Genomic DNA, 17,491 nt, shown 5'->3' on the forward strand with positions numbered 1-17,491 from the left:
CAAAGATAGTCCAAGAAGAACAAGATCACATTTCAGACAAGAAGAGTCAATGATTGGACTAATCTCAATGATTGAACCTACAACAGTTGATGAAGCACTTTCAGATGATGGATGGATCCTAGCTATGCAAGAAGAGTTGAATCAATTTCAAAGAAATGATGTGTGGGATCTGGTACCCAAACCTCAGCACAAGAACATTATTGGAACAAAATGGGTATTCAGAAACAAGCTGAATGAGCAAGGTGAAGTAACAAGAAACAAAGCCAGACTTGTTGCACAAGGGTATAGTCAACAAGAAGGCATTGATTACACTGAAACGTTTGCTCCAGTTGCAAGATTGGAAGCAATCAGGTTACTTCTTTCCTATGCAGTTAATCATGGCATAATATTATATCAGATGGATGTCAAGAGTGCATTTCTCAATGGTGTCATAGAAGAAGAAGTGTATGTTAAGCAACCTCCTGGATTTGAGGATATTAAATATCCTGACCATGTTTTTAAATTGAAGAAATCACTATATGGCTTGAAACAAGCTCCCAGAGCTTGGTATGATAGACTAAGTAATTTCTTAATCAAAAATGATTTTAAGAGAGGACAGGTTGACACTACACTCTTCAGAAGGACCCTTGGGAAAGATACTCTTGTTGTGCAAATATATGTTGATGATATAATATTTGGTTCTACTAATGCATCTCTTTGCAAGGAATTTTCTGAGTTAATGCAGGATGAATTTGAAATGAGCATGATGGGAGAGCTGAAGTTCTTCCTTGGCATTCAAATCAATCAATGCAAAGATGGAGTCTATGTTCATCAATCAAAGTACACAAAGGAGCTTCTGAAGAAGTTCAAACTTGAAGATTGTAAAGTGATGAACACTCCAATGCATCCTACGTGCAACCTGAGCAAAGAAGATGAAGGAACTAAAGTAGATCAGAAGCTGTATAGAGGTATGATTGGTTCTTTGTTATACCTCACTGCATCTAGGCCAGATATTTTATTCAGTGTATGCTTGTGTGCAAGATTCCAATCAGATCCTAAAGAATCTCATATGACTGCTGTCAAGAGAATCTTCAGGTATTTGAAAGGAACAACCAATCTTGGACTCCTTTATAGGAAATCCTTAGATTATAAGCTAATTGGATTCTGTGATGCTGATTATGCTGGTGATAGGATTGAAAGAAAGTCAACCAGTGGCAATTGTCAATTTCTGGGTGATAATCTTATATCCTGGGCTAGCAAAAGACAAACAACTATTGCTATGTCTACAGCAGAAGCAGAATACATTTCAGCTGCAAGTTGTTGTACACAACTACTTTGGATGAAACATCAGTTGGAAGATTATCAGATAACTGCTAACAGTATTCCCATTTATTGTGATAATACTGCTGCTATTTGTTTGTCTAAAAATCCAATTTTGCATTCAAGAGCGAAGCACATTGAAATCAAACACCATTTTATCAGAGATTATGTTCAAAAAGGAATTTTAGATATACAATTCATTGATACTGAAAATCAATGGGCTGATATATTTACTAAGCCTTTAACTGTTGAAAGATTTGATTTTATAAAGAAAAATTTGAACATGCACTTTGTATCTGATTAAATGCTTGCTTGCTCCTGAATAGGATTTTAGGTTCTGAAGTTAGTTCAGAAGCAGTAGTCCATCAGAAGCTCTTTATTGAGGTTCTGAGGAAAACTCGCTTCTGATGATGACGTCAGCATCTGAAGTCCAGAAGCTGGATTTATTGCTTCTGAATAGTTGAATTAGTGGAAACGTTGGAAGTTACCTTTTAAAAAAAAAAGTAACTTTTGGCCCACTAACTTGGTAGTTACTCTGTGAACTTCTTACGTGGCCTGTATGTGTTGGTGTATAACTAAAAGGGCAATGATGATTTAATAGCTTTGAAAGTACTTTTCACGCGCCCCCAATTTTGTCATTAATGTTATGTTTGTTTGTCTCTTTTGAATTGCAATCGTTTTACTTTTAACACTTTGTCAATTCACACACTACTCACTCACAACAAACACATTTGCTCTCAAACCTCTTGCGAAGTAAGCGCATTCTCTCAACCTTAGAACCCTAAAATCTTCATCTTCTTCAAGTCTTCGTCAATCATCAAATGGCATCATCAAGCTCGCAACGAGAAGATTCAGTATCTACTTCACGAATGGTCCCTGAATATGACTACAGAGGAAGAAGCATGAAATTGGAAGAATGGGATTTGCAGGTTCAGATAGAGAATCCAGTGGACTTTGATTCTCTGAATTTTCATAGGTGTTCAATCAGAAGCTACTATGAAGAGCAAGGACTCATGGATTATTTCAAAATGTTGAATGGACCAACATATGAAGCTCTGGTTAGACACTTCTGGGTAAGAGCAAAATTCTACAACAAAGCGGCATCCTTAGCTGAGGAAAGTCAGATGGTGCTAATGTATCCTGAATTAGAAGGGAAAACAAGAGAAGAAATGGGTCTTGCGCCATTTGTTGAAGATGAAATCAGGTCCAGCATCTGTGGTATTCCAGTAAGACTTGCACAATGGCACATAGAGTATGTTCTCAAGGCTGCAGCCTCTGGATACTACTCTGGAATTGATCTTTCAGATGCTGCTGAAAAACGCATTTGGAAAAAGCAAGCCAACTTGGTGATATACAATTCTGAGAAGGAGAAGAAATATGCTGAATTGAGCATGGAAACTAAGATGCCTCTGAAGATTCAGAATGAGAACCTGTTTCCAAGTGGTGACTGTGTGAAACCAAATCTAGCTCAGAAGGTCCTTCTCCAGCACTTCATCAAGAAGGAAAAGGTGAATGTGCCCAAATACATGTTCAAGTACTTGGTAGAGTGTTTGAAACAGAGTCAGCTACTGGATAAACCCTTGGTTCCTTATGGAAGACTCCTCTCAGAGATATTCTATCAAGGAGGTATCTTGGACAGTCTCAGTCAATCTCAAGGCTTCACAGATCAGCTACTTGACACAAAAACTGGAAAATTCATTAATGCTCATACTCTCTTGAATATGAAGCTAATCAGTGAAGTCACCAAACTTCAAACTGATTTAAGTGAATCATTTGTTAAGTCTGATCTTATGAAGGACTTTCCACCCATCTGCAAGAAGGATCCCATTGAAGTGCAGATGTACTATATCAAGGAACATTTTGAGGCAACCAATGAGAGAATCAGATTGGAAGATATTCCAGAGGAAATGTATGGTGGTGCTCTGCCACGAGCCAGAGGCAGAAAGTCAAAAAGGAAGATAACTGCAGAGCAATATCTAGAGGTTGAACAACCTGCTAAAAAGGCAAAAGTTGCTACTGACAAGCTCAAAATTGGTAGTTCATCAGTACCTTCTATTGAAGAAGCCATTGAAGACATGGATTCCAGGTTGATCATGGATGTTGGCATTTCTCTTGATCAACCTGCTATACCAAAGAGGAAGAGGAAGCCATCCTTGAGGAGGACCAAGGATTTTCCTCATATCACCTCTACAGCTCAAGATGCTTCTGATTTGGAGTTAAAGGTGTTACAAGAGAAGAAGGCAGCAGCTGAAAAAGTCTTGGAAATTGCTGCTGAGCTACAAGAGTCTGTAGTCTCAGAAGCCAAGAAAATGTTGCAGATGACCAGTGAGTTTGCTCAAGAGGATTCTGATCCTGAACCAGAGAAGGTAATTAATATATCATCAGATTCCGCATCCAAATCATTATCAGACTCTGATGATTCTGATGATGATATACCCTTAGCTCAACTGTTTCGAAAACCAGTAAAAAGCCAATCAACATCAATCAAAACCAACGATAAGCCCTCTCAGTCAACTACTTATGAACCAGCTGGTCACATAATTAATGAGAAGTTGGCTAAACTGGCTGAGCAGAGAGAAAGAGTCATTGATACTATTTTTCGCCTTCACCCTCAACCTCTTAACATTCAACCTCTCAACATGATTCCTCCAGAAAATGTTGAGTCTACAACAGAAAAGGCCTCTGAAGCAACTCCAGAAGCAGCTGCTTCTGAAAATGTTGTTTCAGAAAACCCCCATCAACAAACACCTGAACCACAAAAACCCACAACACCCCCACAATCACCAATAGCCATCATTGACCACCAACTCAACAATCAAACAACAACTTCACTACAACAACCACCAACTGAAACTGAATTTCAACCTTTACCTGAACACTTCCCAGAACCAACTCCCATGGATGTTGACATCTCTCTAGTCAATGTTCAAGCCTCAACCACTACCACTCACATTGCCTCTGACCAGCCTTCATCTTCAAACACTCAAACACACTTTACCTTTCCAATTCCTAACCCCATTCAAGATTTAGAAATCAGTGATTCTGATCTTGAAACCCTTGATCATCCACCCACAAACATCCTGGAATCTGGATATATTACTTCTGAGCTTCTGACAATCCTTAGTCAATTGCTTAATCTTGTGGATCAACGAAGGACAATTGATCTCACAAGTGCATATGAAGACTCCTGGGCATCACTTCAGAACCGGGCAACTGAGCTAATTGAAAGCTTAAGGGCTAAGTGCATCAGAAGCAAGGAAGCTTCTGTCAGGAAGTTAATGGAGCATCTGAATCAGAGTCTCAAAGTAAGAAGTTCTACACTGCTCCTGGCAAACCAGCCTTTCTTCTCAGAAACGGACTATTTGACCAGAGAAGCCAGGTTGTGTAAGCTTCTGAAGAAACAGATGGCACAGCAGCAGCAAGAAGCCAGAGAAAGGGAACAAGCTCTTCTTCAGAGGCAACAACAACTTGAAGAACTGTTGAAGAAGAAGATTGAAGAAATGGAAGAGATGAAGAAACAACAACAAACCAACCCTTAGTTGCACACCCTTGTGTTTTTCTTTGTTTGTTGTCTGTTTTAAAATTTCTTAGTCCTTGCTTCTGAAACCATCTTGTCTTATTTCTCTTGCTTCTGAATGCTTACTGATTCTGACTGTTTAGCTGCTTCTGACAATTGATATACATGTTCATATATTTTGCTCTGACTTATTTAGCTCACTTTCTTTTATACTCTCTCCTGTTTGAGTTTTTCTCATATCTTTTTGTCTTTTATGCTTAAATTTATTTTAATTTTTTTTGATAATGACAAAAGGGGGAGTATATGTGACAAGTATTTAAAGGCTCTGAGCCCCATTAATGGCATTTGAAATTTTTGAAAACCTTCTATCATTTTTTTTTACCTTATTGGTATAAGCTATGAACGAACGAAGGAGTATCAAAATTCAAGTAAAATTAATTGAACCATTCTTCTTATCTATAAGTTAATTCTTTCAATGATTCAATTTTGTTTTTAAGCTCTGATAATATTATTGCGCGAAAAATGAATTTAATTAACCTGGATAGAACTTAGGGGGAGCTTACAAACCTCACCTTAAAGACTATCAGACTCAGGGGGAGTTTGAGCTTACAAACCTCAGATTCTGAGCTTACAAACCTCAGAACCCCAAAGTCAACTTGTTAATTAGATTAACAACAATTGATCAATTTTAAATACTTTTGTTTGTCATCATCAAAAAGGGGGAGATTGTTGGAACAAAATGTGTTTAACAATGAACCTTAAAGGGTTTTGATGATAACAAGGTATTAAAAATTGTAAATTGGACTAGCTAATATTTGTTCAAGTGTACAGGACTATAATTATAAAGTTACATCATCATTGGTTCTGAATGAGCAAATAAAGAGCTATGGAAACAACAAAAATTTAAAGCTTGGACGCTCCTGAAGGCAACTTGCTACTGAAGAGAAAAAGCGCTCCTGAAGTCAAGCTGCTCCTGAAGAAATAGCGCTCCTGAAGTAAGCTGCTCCTGAAGAATAGTGCTTCTGAAGACAAGAGGTCCAGAAGCCACATCATCAGAAGTTGCGTCATCAGAAGCTGCAGAAGTCATATCATCAGAAGCTGCCTCATCAGAAGCCATTTCACCAGAAGCCATTTCACCAGAAGCTGAATATCAACTGGATTTGCAAAGAATCAAGAATTGAAGAATTATCAATGCAAAAGCTGTCTATTGGATTCGAAAACACAAACAAAGGATTAGTGGAGTTTGCAACGGTCATTTCAAAGGTGTTTGAAGGCGTGTGTTTGCAATTTGGACGAAAGCGTTGACATTGTACTTTGTACGAATTGTACAACCACGTTCTCCACTACTCTGTTTTGTGTCCGCGCTACAGGACAAGAAAACAGCTCCAGAATACGGTTTCGCCTGCATAGATGTTCCTTTGGATAAGGAATGGATTTCAAATTTGTTCTTCATAGGACAACAGCCAAATCAGGCAAAAGATTATTGGTGAAAGATCAAGCTTCAACAACGACTCTTTGGTGTGCTGGCAATTTCACAACGTCTCTCTCACACCTCTATATAAAGGAGTGAAGACCTAGAGAATTGGCAATGCAAGAACGCTAAACGAAAGACTCACAAGTACCAAATCTCTGCTGAAATTGTTCTGCATTCACTTAGAATTTCTGTGTCTCAAAGTCATATCTTAGAAATTCTTAAGTCCATTGAGTCTGTATCTGATTTGTATTGTGAGCACCTCTGATTGTATATCAAGTGTTCAACCTTAAACAATTTTCTGTGTAATTTTGTTTAGTTAGGAAGTCTCTTGCAGTTGTGCTTGAGCAGGAAGTCTCTTGATTGTGTTCTTGAGCAAAGGAAGTCTCTTGCTTGTGTGCTTGAGCATTGGAAGTCTCTTGCTTGTGTGCTTGAGCATTTGTAATCAGATATTACTCATAGTGAAATCTCCTTGGAAGTGCAAGGGGGACTGGACTACTTCCGGATTGTGGAAGGAACCAGTATAATTGCTTTGTGTCGTTCTTCTTCTCTCTCTCTCTGTTTTATTCCGCTGCATTTAGATTCTGATTATCACTTCAGAAGCTGTCTCGCTTAGCTTCTGATCAGTGTGTTCAGTTTTTAGGAGAAACGAAGAATTTTTCTAAAACACAATTCAACCCCCCTTCTTGTGTTTTTCTCACCTTCATATTATGCTCTTTGTTTCCTTCTCATTGTACTGTGCTACTAAAAAGTTTATCCAAGTTTTGCAGCTATGATAGACAGGGTACTCCTCTATGACTCAGAAGAGATTGCTAAGTTGCAGTATGAAAAATATATGTTATCTTTTAAGATCAAAATTTTGGACAACAAAATCTCGAGTTGTGATCATCATGAGGCAAATCAACCAGGTAGTGATGGTGAAGGGAAGAAAGAGGTGATCAACATCGATTACAATACTCAACTTCAGAATATTTTAGATGATTTCTTGGTGTCAAATCAAGTTTCATTTGAGAAGTTTGATGTTCAGTGTGGTGATCTTGTTGAGAAAGCACATGAGTCTCAGAGGAAGCTGGTTCAGATGGAGATTGAGTGTCACAAGGTTGTGGTGGAAGAAAATCCAAAAGTGAGGAGTGCTGACTTTCTCGAAGTCTGAACAAACAGGGGTTAAGGAAATCACTCGTGTGCAAATGGATGCATGTCCTTCTCTAAGGTGGGAGAGCTTAAATCCCAAAGGTTTAACTGTGAGCACATGGGAGCATCTACTTCTTTATGCCAAGTTCATGGATTTCCTGCCTAACAAGAGGAAGAAGAAGGGTGATGTGTTCTTTCTGACATATTTGCCACCCTAACAGTGGTTGAAGCGTCAAGCTCAATGACGTAAAAGAAAGCGCTTGGTGGGAGGCAACCCACTAGATTTAATTTCAGGTAGTATTTATTTTTATTTTTTTCAATATAAAAAAAAATATTTTCAACAACGAAACACAAAACAGGCAGGAATTTTTCTTTCAAAGTTTTAGTGTGCACGCCCTGCCAAGAAGATTGTGATACAATACTGATGTTGTGTCACAATCTCCTCTTCAAAAACTCTTGTTTCTTAAAAGTGGAAGTCCAGGAAAAAAATTGCAAACTTTAAAATTTTTTATTATGTCTTCAAAGTCGCGTTACGGTTGTCAAATCGTAACACGATTTTGAAGTAAAACTGCCTGGACTTGACCGCTTAAATCGTATTACGATTGGGGGATCGTGGTACAATTTCAGAAAAATTTTGCACCCCTTTCTGCCTCAGCCAAATTGCGTCACGGTGGTGACAATCGTGATACGATCCTTGTGATAATTTGAAAAAGTTAACCGTTACAAACTGTCATCGCACCACGATTTCCCAATCGTAACGCGATTTTGCAAGAGCCTATTAAAGAACCAGCAGTTTCAGCATAAACCTCTTTCCATTTTCCTAGTTACTCTGCCCAATTTTCTCCAGGAACCCTAACCCACAAAAATCAACCCTTTTTCATCAATTTTTCATCTCCTTAGCATATCCCAACACCATTTCATCCAACATTCTTCATCTTCATCCATTTCAATTAACCAAAACAACCTACCCTTTTTCACACACTCTCAAACTTTCACACAAATGGCACCCAAACCACAAAATGTTTCAAAACAAAAAACTAGACAACAAACCAAGCCTAAGACAACTACCACCCAACCTTCATCTAGCCAAAACAAACGCAAAAGAAACGCTGTCCCACCATCAAATGTTAACCGGTTTATTTCTGATGACGCAAGAGAATGGTTCGATTATTGCAAGAGTTTGAGGGTGATTTGCATACTCCTACTGTTCAGCCTATCACCGACAAGACCATGGATGTCTTTATGAAGAAGTATGAGGAGTTTATGAGAAAGAAAGGTGGTGCACCTGAAGCACCCCCACAGCAACAGCCACCTCAAATGGAGAGAGGAGAAGGTAGTCAACATGGTTCTTATCCGCCGGTTCATCCTATGGTTCTGGAATACATGTTTACTTCTGCTAATTGGATGAATGAGACCTCTGATTTTATGTGGGTAAACCGTCCTAGGTTTTCCACTGAGTTTGCTGCAGAGGCACAGATGCATAGGAGGCCGATCACTGGCTCTTTCGAGAGATTTGACAAATCCCGCCAGCCTTCTTTGATGGGTTACCTGAGACTGGTGGTGATGAGGATGTGGACATGGGACTGGACCACTGAGGGTTCAACTTTGCTTGTTTTAGTGTTTTCGTTGTACTTTTCTTTTTAGTACTTTGTTTCTGTTTCGTACTGTTTTTATATTCTTGTATTGTCAAAGTCCGTTGAACTTGTTATTCCTCGTATTGTGATGAATCTTCACTTGTTTATTATTGACGAATTTGTTTGTTAGTTGACTCTTTACAGTTTAGTAACAGTTGTTTGATGAAACGGTATTCCAAAAGTTCTAAAGGAGGGGTGACTTGATTCAAAGGCGAAGTGTACGACGTTGCTAGGTAGTCACATACTCCCAGAAATCTCAGCCATAAGGTCCATTGCCAAATTTTGTTTTTCAATTTACTTATATTTAGATTAGTTTTCCATGCAACTACATTTCTAGAACTTGCATTGTTTCTCTATTATTGATTGGTCTTTGTCAATTACACACTGAGGCAAAAGTGCTTGGTCCTGTGAGCCTTTTTGAAGCCTACCCTGTTTTAATTTGTTGAATTTATCCTTTCTTAACCAATTGTGAGCCGGTAGGATTAGAACTTTTGTTCGGTGACAAACTACATTACAAGCCTAGAGACTTTTAGGACTTGTCCCTTAATGTATTTTCTGAGTTAAGGCATTGTAGAATGTTGCTAAAGATTAAGTTTGGGGTTGCTATTGGAATTTGCAACCAACTAAGTTTGGGGTGAGGGTACTAGAGAATAAGAGAACAAAAATGAAAGAATTATGAAATTGTCATGCAAAATATACACAAAAATGGTGTATAAAAAAAATGAAATTGAATGCTGAAAAAGGGACAAAACATTGAAAATCCGAGTAACTTCAAGCTCGATTGTCCCTAAATGTTAAAAATGTTCTCTAGTACCTTTGCATTGATTGTATTTCCACAAGGTGAATGATTGAAGGATTGAATTTTGTGCTTTAACTTCCGTAGGAATGCCTAACTCAAATTTTGTGTAGCCTACTTATCCAAATATATCCCACCTTTCACCTAAGCCCCGTTATAACCCTAAAGACCTCAAAAGTGTGTAATGATATTGACTTTGATTGATGTTTAGAAACTTTTCAAGCGTATGGTAATATGTAGATCTCCATGTCGACTGGTAAAACCCTGTTTCAATTGAATGCGTGGAGTTGTGAATTGGTGGATGCGAACAAGTCAAACAAGCTCATCTTTAGCTAGAAGGAGAATGAACTTTTGGGTACTATCGTTTTGTCAGATAACTGTTATTTTACTGTTGTTTGTCACTGTTGCAAGCAAATTCCTTGAGGACAAGGAATGGTTTAAGTTTGGGGTTGTGATGACATGCTGTCATTACATAATTTTTAGGACTTATTGAGACATTTTAATAGAGTTCTCATGCAATTTATACTGTTCTGGAGTACAAAAAGCTTAAATATTGAAGTCTGTTCGAAGGAAATCGTGCCACGCCAATTTCAAGCCGTGCTGCTATTTTTGAAGCAAAATTACATCCTCCCTGTTTGAGGGAAATCGCGGCATGCCGATATACATGGCGCGGCGCGATTTTGACGGGTCAGGCCCATGACTTCTATAAATACTGCACTCAATCTGAAGAACAGGGGTTACGATTTTGGAGAGCAAAGTGCGATTTTGAGACATCGGAGACGGCTAGAAGGGCGATTTCTTCAACCTTTTACCAATTCATGTATGTTTTAATTATTTCATTGATTATGCTATTTGTAAACTCAATTATGAGTAGCTAAATCTCTTAGAGATTAGATCCGAGATGAATCTTTGTAACCCTAATTGACACATGTTGCTGTGAAACTCTATTTTGTTTATGAATTCAATTCTAGTTTATTCAATTCAATTGTTCTTAATGCTTTTTATATCTTGATCACATATAACTTGATTTTGTGAGAACGAATGACCACTGACCATGGCTTTCGACTTAGACCTAATTGAATTGTTCTAATAAACAGGGTTAGTCTAGGAATAGATAATCGTTTGTTAGTGATAATAGGTTAACGTTCGGTAAAACCTTCAAGAATTATTAGATCACTCAAGGGATTGGGGGCTGTAGTTTGAGAAGAGGGTTCTAACTCAAGGGATTGATTAGAGCTATTTTGTTAATCATCGTAAATTAGAAAAGGATTCATAACAAATAGGTGCAGTAGACCAATTAGGGGAACTTAGAGGATTCGAAGGATCTGATCTCATCTCTCTCCATATTTTCTTAACCAAATCTATTTTCTTTTATTTGATTTCATAAAATCAAACCAAATCTTCTGCCTAGTGGCAAACTAAAAATAACTTTTATACATCCTAATTATATAACGCAATTGAATTATTGAAGTTAAAAACAGTCCTCGTGGGATCGATATTTTTACTACTTCGATAGTATTTGGTGCACTTGCCAAACGTCTATCAGCTATGATCCTTCACTACGGTTCCTCGAACGTCAGGATACAATCGACGGTGATGATGACACCTCGGAAATACCACCCGAGAACACGCTGGAAACTATATGCACTCAAGTGCTACTAACAGCTTGCACACGTGTCACTCAGAAACCAAAGGTCATGTCCGCTCAACTTCTCCCTCGAGACGTTGGCATTAATTACGGAATGACATCCGACCAAACTTCCTGGCGAGAGAATCTTTTAGCAAAACAAATAATTATACAATATAGCCATATTAAAATATATGATAATGTAATAATTGTAGTATGAAAAGTGAAAAAAAATAAAGTTCTTAGATTCACGTAAAATGTGTTGTGTAAAAACAAAATCAGAAACATTCTCATGAGTGAAAGTTTTGCCATGATGAGTTCATAGAACCGTTTTTTAAAGGCCATAGTAACTACAAATAAAAACTCAAGATCATAATACAAGGAGTGTTAGGACCAAAAAAAAAGTTATAATGTTAATTAATTAAAAAAATCTAAATAAACAGTCGCACCAAACAATAATAAAAACTCAAAATCAAATTGTCGAAAAAAATATTCTTAAATATCTGAATGGTTTAGTGTTCCATAGAAGTCACGTGACAAAGCTTTATCTTTGGTATTCATTCATCACAATACCAGCCATTTTGTCAAACCTAAAGAAGAATGAGCTAAACAATCACGTTAATCAAATACCACATAATTGGGATGCTTTTCATATGGGTCATGTTAACCGGTGCCCCCGAGGCATTAGTTAAGATATCTAAATAAGGAAAAATTAAATTATAAATGACACTTGTTTGACTTTTGAGATATTGATTACACAGTTTTCGATGCAAAAATTACTATGTTTGTTTCCTTAAACAGTGCCCCCGCGGCACTAGTTAACATTTTCCTTTTCATATTGACCAAATACATGTCAACCAAATCGTTTGAAAGCATTCCTTCACTTTTTCCCATGAGAAACCAAACATATGAATTGAAATGCATGATCAAAACAGGTATTTGTCAATGCCCATCTAACTTCCAACCAAGATAAAACATCCACCCCCCAATTTGCAAGAAATCAGACAGTCAAGGAATACATGTTTAGATGTTTCATTCAAGTTATATTTGTCAACACATAAAGGCGATGATAAACTTTACATTCCTCTTCGAATTGAATTATCTTTAGTTTGAGGATAAGTATGCAAGCAAACAATGATAAATACACTTGATTATTTCATCTCTCTACCCATGAGCACTTCGATTAAACAGTAAGAGCTTAATTTTTGCTTAACACAAGTCTTAAGTTTAATTTGAATCCATTCATAGAAATGTAGCAATGTTAAATCTATTGAAAAGGAGGTTTTCGATCATTGCGGTTCTGCTGGATTTGATGGATTAATCTTTACGGCTGCACATAGAAATATTCCGTTCACATCAAATAAATTATTTTATCTCTCTTATGTGAAGATTAGAAAAATACGTTGGTTAATGAGTTTCAATACAAATTGATTGAATAATAAATAATTAAGTGGGAAAAAAAAGGATGATGATGTTTTAATAAATATATGCCCATAAAAAATATAGACGAATGTTACAATTTTTTTTTTTTGAAAGAGACGAATGTTACAATTATTAAGTGGCATATATTTTTTCCTTAAAAAAAACAGTAGCATATATTTTTTTTTTTTTTGTGGTGGCCGGGGCCCGAACCTTGCATATATTATGCATTGTCCTTACCAATTAAGCTAAGCTCACAAGGACATATATTTTTATTGATTAAAGTAACACTAATGCCTACTTTCCAACTATTTCTTTTATTGAATTTAAACTTGAGTTACCAAAATAAACTCTTATGACTTAGGTAGCACCACAAGTGTTCTATTCGATGTTTCAAAATGAATGGCGTTTAAGGTTTTTATACACATATTAAAAAATAATTAATGAAAAGAAAGAGAGATGTTATTTTATCAAATTATCCTAATCAACTATTGGTTTTTTTTTATTAAAGGAAAAATAAAACAAAGGAAGTAATGTATATTGTATTAATTGAAGGGTATAATTGAAAAGAAAAAGTTATTATTGCACCGAAAACTGAAAGTGATATTCATTTTGAAACAATTTTTTTTGACCAAAACGACATTAATTTTCAAACGGAAGGAGTAATATACTATGTTCATCTAATTTCACATTGTGTGAACAGAAAGTTCAACTACATTTCTTAAAAAAAAAAAAAAAAAAGTTCAACTATATCCCCTAAAAAAAAATATTCAACTATATTTATCACGATAAAAAATATTGACGGTAAGAATTATGTTTGGCACTTGTTAATTCCCTTTTTTCATTTATTTTTAAACTACTATATCACATATTTGCTATCAACACAACTGTATATTGAATGCTTATTTATCCCAAAATCGATCAAGAAGGCTATGGAGCCAATATCTAATAAGTTGACCCCCCTAGAAAATCAAAAACAAACCCTAATAAGTTGACCAACATGCTTAATTGATAGAGTCTTCAATATTTCAACCACTTGCTTTTACCTGATGAATATGCCACCTAAAGATGATCATGTTAAGGACACCCCGTCCTTATATTCGAGTTAGAGAATTAAGTTGAAAGTTATAAGATATATGAATCAATGGTAGGTGGAACTTGTCATCTTCTCCAAGTCCACCGTCCTCTCATGAAGTCATACCTAAAATGATGTTGAGTAGGAATAAATTTTATATTTTCATCAAGAACCTTGACAAAGGGATATTGTAGTATATTCCTTAATGCACAAGTTTGATTATCTCCAACTTTTGCTTTTGTGTACCCCACCAAAGGGAAATGGAGAAATGGATTCCCTCATGTTAAATTAATCATGTTGAATCTCAACCACTAATTTAAATATTTAACAAGAGTATCGTAATGAGATAGAGTGTATTAGAAAATAGATATGGAAGAAGTGAATGGTCGAGGATCAACTCCCCCCACCCCCACTAAGGGATGCTAAGATTTCATGGATAACAATTAAAGGTTGGAATTCACCCATAAGGAAAAGTGTTTCCCACTCGTAATATGCATTGGTTATTATGTATACACTTCAAAAAAATGCAATCTAAGAATACATTGATGAATCTACTTGTATGCCCTTGCTAATCCTTATATTAAAAACTCCGTAATATTATAAAAATGTTCTTCAACCATTTTAATAAAAACTCAATTTCCATATTTTTAGCTTTATGTCATATTTATAAAAATAAAAATAAAAACTAATTTTGACATTTTAAAAAAGTTACCATAGGCCAAGGACGTTGCTACACATAAGAAATACAAAGTAACACTAAGTTTTAGGTTTAGCATCGGCCATAGTGTAAGTTAGACCAATGTTTACCTTTTTCTTCGAAAACATTTGATTTATGTTTCGAGCATTTATATGTGGATTGTCAATATATTCTTAAAGACCTAAAAGACTTTCAGAATTAGACCCTCTCAGAGGTCTTAGTGCCCTCCAGAAGAGCCCTAAGGACCAAGGCGCGTCCTCTTCAGGGCACCGCCTCAACCTGCTTCTTGAAGCCTCTAGAACGCGCCATAAATACCTAATATACCCTCATTACTTATTGCCTAAGTAACCACAAATCAGGTCCATAGAGGGCTATGAATATAACCCTTGAGAGCCTTCTCAAGGCATGACCAATACAATACAAACCCTAATTACGATTATTGTCCTTTTGCAAGTACAATATATGTCAAGGATTTGAAATTATGGATGTTTTTAGTTTTTATTTTATTTATATTTTTAGAATATTTTATTTGTTTGGAAAATTTATTGTAAAAACTGAGAAGGGAAAAACTGAAATTTAGGATTATAATCAGATTTTCAACCTATAAAGGGAAAAAGAGAAATTTGTATAATTCGAAACACTGTACAATTGGAGTTGTCATGTCTTGTCCTTCATTTTTTAGCAAATCAAACGCACCCCATAATATCATATACGATGTTGGATTTATCAGAATGAATATTTTAAAAATTATACTCCCTCCGTTCCTTTTTAAGTGTCTTTTTAGGGTGAAATTTCGTTTCTATTTAACTGTCTTTTTGGTATTTTAAAGGTATGATTTGTCAATTATACCCTTTGTCAATTACTATTATCTTTTTAAATAAAACTAATTAATACTATCTATTTGGAAAACTAAAGTTTGTTTTTTTTAAACAAAGTTTGTTTCTTGTTATCTTCAAATTTAAACAAAATTTTGTTACAAACAATGGTTCCAAGAAGAATTAAAATTCTATATATAAGGTGAGTAACAATTGTTAAAAAATTTAAACAAAATTTTGTTACAAACAATGGTTCCAAGAAGAATTAAAATTCTATATATAAGGTGAGTAACAATTGTTAAAAATTTCAAGTACAAAGTAAAAGAACATATTTGAGAGAAGAAAAATAAAAGACTCCATGAATGTTCAAAAGGAAAAAAATTGACAATTGTTTGTTATGAGAGAGAGCGTGCAAAAAAAATAGGAATTTGTTGAAAAAAAGAAAAGAAAATAAGGGTATAATAACTGACAATTGTTTGTTACATAAAGATAACATATTAAATTTATTGGAAAGATAAAGTGTGTGCAAAAAAATAGGAATTTATTGACGGATTAAAATGAGGGTATAATAGAAAGAAAATGTGCAAAAATACACATCACTATTTTGATGTTAATTTTCTAAAAAGACACTTAAAAAGGAACAGAGGGAGTACATTTTTTTAGAATTTTTGTTAATAGATAATTAAAGATATCAAACGTTAAAAGTGTGAATTGACATACATGAAACAATCAACTAGGTCATTTTGGGATGTCGTATGTAGTTCCCCTATGAAAATACCATTTTGATCATTACATAACTTTAACAAGGAATATTGCTTCTGCACCAAAAAAAGAAAAAGGAATATTGCTTTGATTTTTAAAGTTTTATTGTCCTTTTTTTTACTCAGGTTTTATTGTTCACCATAAATCTTTGGTGAATACTAAAAATCGCGTGATTGCACGCAGTCAGCCACATCTAAACTGTCTGATCAAGATCAAGCGCAAGTTGGATTTGTCCCACACAGCAACAAGTCCATGTTCTTCAACTTTTTCCACAAACTATGACCTTTCTTCCCAGCAAAATTCTTCCTAGATGAATTTCCTTCTTCTTTCCACTTAAACCTTCTAGGCTTCTCCATTTGAACATGAACTTCCAAAGCTATCCCTTCACCGCCATTCTTCCCTTTGTTGCCGATACAACCATTTTCTTGACTCTCTCTTTTCAAAAGCCTCTCATAATACTCCTTGTTCCTCTTCTCCAAACCATGTATCTACCCTTGAAGATCTTCAATTTTCCCATGCAATAGATAAACTCTAATCCTCCCTCATCTTCAGCACACACTTAGCTAACTCACCGGGTTTTCTCTTAATGAAAACCGACTCGGACGCAAGCTCTTTGTTCTCTTCAACCAAACTATCAACTCTATAACTCAAACCAGCATTCTCATTCAACAAAACAAGTCTCTCAGATTCCAACACCTCGAGCAAACTCTTTTGTAACTCACTTTTTTCCTCGAAGACTCGCAATACTCTCTCTCCATGACACCAACCTCATGAACCAAAAAATCACACATAACATTCTTAATCACAAGCTCAGCTACAATTGCTTCAACATCAACCATGGAACCCTTAATCAATGGCAACATTTGTTGATAAGTGATTGAACTTTCGATATCCGAATCAACTTTTTATCTTCTGCTAAAAAAACAAGGAATGTTGCTTCTAACAAATTAGAAATTTATAAATCTGTTTTTTGTTTTTTAAAAGGGAATCCATGTAGATTTTACAATACTATATCAGTTGAATATGATGTTTTCTCATGGTTTAGATTTGTAATATTTGGAGAAAACTCACATTTCCCGTGAAAACATAACAGATGGTTTTCTCCGTGACGAAAAGGAGCCAAAGCTCAAGCAAAACTAAAGCACAGCAAAAGTTGAATTGGATTAAACGCAGTCGGGCTAGGTGCAGTCAGCCCCTGAGAACTGTCGGATGAAGATCAGACCGCATCAGGAATGCCAACTACATGTG

The 17,491-nt window shown here is 35.8% G+C and overlaps 1 pseudogene; it reads right to left on the reverse strand.

The window, feature by feature from the left end:
* Window positions 1-16,348: 16,348 nt before the first annotated feature.
* Window positions 16,349-17,169, reverse strand: LOC146904932 (kinase-interacting family protein-like; annotated as a pseudogene).
* Window positions 17,170-17,491: the final 322 nt, after the last annotated feature.

This window comes from Medicago sativa, chromosome 7 (assembly GCF_051527215.1).
Source record: "Medicago sativa cultivar Bolivia chromosome 7, Bolivia_mono, whole genome shotgun sequence".
NCBI classification, from domain to species: Eukaryota; Viridiplantae; Streptophyta; class Magnoliopsida; order Fabales; family Fabaceae; genus Medicago; species Medicago sativa.